Below are 5,000 nucleotides of genomic sequence, written 5' to 3' on the forward strand. Positions count from 1 at the left end.
GAGTGGGAGGAGGGAGAGCGGATGGGAGGGAGGGGAAGGGGTGTGTGTAGGTGGGGAGGGAGGGAAGGGGGAAAGGGAAGGGTCATTTAAACGTTTTTACAAACGTTTGATGTGAGATTACGTTGAAAGAGTTTGCATTGGCTTTCCTTTCGGGTTTGCGGAGTGATTTTGATGCCAGATGGTGGTAACTGGGAAAGTATCCATATTCAGGTTGGATTGGATTTAATTTTGGTTTTATGGCAGGGCATTCCTCTCCAGAAGTTATTTAATGGCTCTTGAAGGAATGAAGGCATTTTAAGGTTATAGTCTTGGCCCAAGAATTATGATCCCGTAGGTCTCGTGGATTTGCTCTTATTCAAACACACACATAACACACAGGCACGCACACGCACGCACGCACGCGCGCGCGCGTGTATGCACACATGTAGCATAATACTCTGCATGTCCTTTATAAAGATATGTTTGGAGATTTATTCACCGCCCGCTGAAGAAGAAACTGTCATGTCATGGAACTGAATTCAGCCTGTCACCCCCCCCCCCTCTCTCTCTCGTTTTCTCTCTCTCTCTCTCTCGTTTTCTCTCTCTCTCTCTCTCTCTCTCTCTCTCTCGTTTTCTCTCTCTCTCTCTCTCTCTCTCTCTCTCTCACTCTGTCTCTCTCTTTCTCTCTCTCTCTCTCTCTCTCTCTCTCTCTCTCTCTCTCTCTCTCTCTCTCTCCCTCCTCCTCCTCCCTCCCTCCCTCCCTCCCTCCCTCCCTCCCTCTCTGTCTCTCTCTCTCTCTCTCTCTCTCTCTCTCTCTCTCTCTCTCTCTCTCTCTCTCTCTCTCTCTCTCTCTCTCTCTCTCTCTCTCTCTCTCTCTCTCTCTCTCTCTCTCTCTCTCTCTCTCTCTCTCTCTCTCTCTCTCTCTCTCTCTTTGTTTATAGCTCTTTCTTTCTTTCCTAAATCTACATCATTTAACTGTTATTTTGATCAATCTAGACTTTATTGAAAGTGCTCTTGTGGTTTCCCTTTCTGCCTTGCATAAATGTTCATTCCGTATTTTGCTTTCAATTTATTATTTGTTGTGCTTGTTTATTCGTTTAGTTAAATTTGTTACGTGGATTACCATTTTTGAATAATCCAGTTAGGTAAAAGGGGCAGCCATTACCCAGAAATGTCATGACCAGTGTGAGTTTTTCACTCTTCTCCCCCTGTTTCCCCACCCGCCCCCGTCCGCCCCTCCCGCCCGGGCCATCTGCCGGCCAGCCCCCCCCCCCCCCCGCTCGGGCTCCAACACTCACAATCTCCGCGATAGTGGTTGTATTTTTGCTACTTAGGCTCCATTATGCCAGCTGATGCACAGGGGGTTAACGGCGGACCGGCGGCCGTTTCCGATGAATATGTGGTGGACGCCGCCGCTGGTGCTCGCCGGGCCCCATTCGGGAGAGACATAGGGAGGGCAGCGCGGCACTATTGCTGTCTTTTAGGGCTGCACGTGCGGGCAGGGAGGCCATTGGGGCTGGCATTCTTTTCACCGCCACGAGGGGGAAAGTCCGGCCGGGCGAGAACTACGGCCGAAGGGCTCGAGTGGGGGGCGGGGAAAGGGGGGGGAGGCAAAGCCACGGTAAAGATGGCGGGCTTTATTGCAGGGCCGCTCTGGTTACACCTCGTATTGTGAAAGTGGAAGTAGGGTAGTCTGCGATAATCCTCTCTGACAATGGGGCCATGTTTTGTTTCCGTTTACTCCACGGAAAGAATAGAAGGCACTTAGTTGAGTTTATTTTTTTCTAAGAACATCCTTAAGAGTGTTTTTGAGTGCTCTATAGGGACTGTATGGGTATATTATGTATATATTTAGTTGTCCATTTGTATTTATGCGTTTATATAAATTTAATGTGTACTGCGTAGGTGTGTGTGTTTGTGTGTATGTGTGTTATGTGTGTGTATATGTGTGTGTGTATATGTGTGTGTGTGTGTGCGCGCACACACACACACACACACACACACACACACACACACACACACACACACACACACACACACACACACACACACACACACATATATATATATAGACATACAAACACATAGATACATATGCACGCACGCAAGTACGCACGCACATTTGATTTGTGACAGTACGCATGTTCTTCATTATATTGTTTAAATGAATATGCGTAGGCATTTCAGTGGCATTTGTTCTTTTAACAATTTTGTTTCGTCAGAATTGGCCGACATGGAATTTATGGTCCGGGATGGTAGGGCTTTTTTATGTAATATATAAAACGCTTTGTTTAGCTTTAAAAGGTCACGCTCTTGTTCTTTTTAATGCATTTTTCAGTTACATATGTTCTCTTTTTTTCTTCACATATTTTACTACATTTCCATCTATATTTGATCCATCGTGCATTTCGTTTCCGCATAAACGGATTCGGCTGATATCCTGGAGAATATTTAATTGCTTGTTTATTTCATTTTTGGAATGTAAATGAAGTACACTAACATGTATTCCGTGTAAGTTATTTACTGAATGTTATTAATGAGCACCAGCTGTTGGGTCTAGCGTGGCGCCCCTTGGCAGAAGCTGTTCATTCACACCCGTATTTTTTGCTGCCCATGCTTGGTCATGCAGGGGAAAGTTAGAAAGGGAACAGGGAAGAACCTGAAAGAAAGGAGGTAGGAGGTGGAGGCGGTGGCCGGGAGGTGTAGGAAGAGGTAAAGGTAGTAGTAGAGACGGAGGAAGAAGGATGAATAAAAAGTAGGAGTGGAGAAAGAGTAGGAAGTGAATGAGGAGAGAAAGTGATTTTAAGAAATCAAGAGGAGGACTAGGATGAAGAAAGGAAGGAGTGGAGGAGGAAATGGGTGACGATTACGTCCACGACCAAGATGACGAAGAGGAGGATTATAATGATAATATTGATGACGATGACGATAAAAAGATTAAAAGTTGAAAGACACATTTACATGAAGCTTCCCAGCCAGTTTTTGCCTCATACATCTTTTTATTTGATAATTATATGTTATTAAGATCTGAGTATTGAAGACTTAGAGTGCAGTAGGAAGTTAGACACCAAAATGTTGGGTTTACTTTCATTGGATTGTATTTTAATTGCCATAATTTTATAATTGTAGCTGTCATAATTGTCCAATTTAAGCATCTTTTTCTACATTTGATAATTGCTGGTCATCGGTCTCTCTTGGACGACATCCACATTTTTTTACGCATCATAACTTTTACCAAGAATAAGTTTTAGATATTAAGTTTCAGAAGCATTAAGTTTTATGAAGTATTAAGTATTTATTTTTAGGTTTTAAGCTCTTGAAATCACAAGCTGTAATGGAAAGAATGTCGCTAAGATCGACATTCTAATTCCATATATGTTTTACCAGAATCGAGACTGCATGCTGTGACTATTAGCTGTCATTAGTTTTACTGTCAGCTACTCGACAAGATTTTTCGATGACTTGCATTTTCAGAGGCAGGGTAGTTGAGCATGTTTTATCAGGGTTTTTATCCCCCCTCGGGTCTCGAACTGTATTTTATCAATTTTTTTGTCATTAAGATAAGCCATATGCTGTGATTATCTCTGTCCACTAATCCACATCCTTTTTCCTCCCACAGGTAAGTCGAGACAGCGGTGAGTGCCGCACGACTGTACTTTCACCGCAGCGACGGTCAATAACAGGAGCAGCGGTGGTGAGTCGTGCCGCAGACATCTTGACCGTGCAGACGGTTCTATGTCAGGCGCATCTTGCCCGTCTGCGTTGTTCTCAAGACCGGAATTGTAGGTCTATTTCTGCAGAATTTGATGCACCTTTCCCCAGCCCTCTCTCTGCTGAACTGTACGCAGCACATGTCTCCCCAAGCTCAATTTCTGTTAGACTGAGTGTGATGCATATTGCCCTGATCCTTTTTCTGTTGAACGGAGTGCGGTATGTCTCTCCCCAACCCTGTGTCTGTTGAGCAGACTTTGGTACATCTCCCATAATTATTTTTTCTGTTAGACTGAGTGTAATACACCTTCCCCCAACCGGGTTTCTGTTGAGCTTAATTCTAAACACGTTCCCCCAACGCTTTTTGCGTTCTGTATGTGGTCGAGTGTTTGTTCTGTTTTCAACGTTTGTTTAAGCTCTCCTTTGCATGCAGTTCCTGGCTAATTACATCAATAATCTGGATGATAACTGACCCTCATCTCTCATTGGATTGTATTTAGAAATGAAGAGAACAAAGAGGGCAATGAAAAGGCAGGGAGAGATGGAGAAATATGTTGAGAATATGACAAAGTTAACAGATAGATGGAGAAAATGAAATGGGTAAATTGAGAGAGAGAGAGGAAGAAGTAGATTCAGAAAGAGAGAGAAATAGATAAAGAGAAGTAAAAGATAAAGTGAGAGATATTATTCGGTGTCCGACTCTAAGGGAGATGTACGCCAGTTTTACACCCTTGCCAACACCGCCGCCCAGAGAGGGAAATGCGTCGGACGAAGGAGAAAGTTGATATTACGGTAAAGCCACAGATTTTCCTGACCCACGCAGTCTCGGCCGTGACGCAGGAGGTGGCGGCGATGTCCTGGGGGCGCTCCTCACACTCTCGAGGGCCCCTGAGAAGGCGGCACGAGTGGCGATGGCTTTGACACCTTGCTACCGGTCGGGGATAGAGTTTCCCGAAGCTAAAGGCCGGTTGGAGGCGCGGAAAGTGGAGGTGATGGTAGGGGAACGGGGACGGATTAAAGGGGGAGGGAAGGAGGGAGGATGGGAGAAGGAAAGTGGCTTGGGGAAAACGAAGAAGAAGGAAAGGAAGGGAGGGTATATAGGGGTTCGAGTAGAGTAGAGAGGATTTTTTTTTTTTTGTAAAAAAATAAATAAAAAGGTATGAGTGAGGGATACATAAGAAAAGTACAAGGAGACTTTTAATTTCATTAAAAAAAAAAAGAAAAAAAAGGGGCGGAGCATTCTTACCGTACTTACATTCAGGTACTTATATTCAGAGCGATGTGAAATGATATGCCCATTGAAAACAAGA

This window comes from Penaeus vannamei, chromosome 2, assembly GCF_042767895.1.
Source record: "Penaeus vannamei isolate JL-2024 chromosome 2, ASM4276789v1, whole genome shotgun sequence".
In the NCBI taxonomy this organism is placed as follows: domain Eukaryota; kingdom Metazoa; phylum Arthropoda; class Malacostraca; order Decapoda; family Penaeidae; genus Penaeus; species Penaeus vannamei.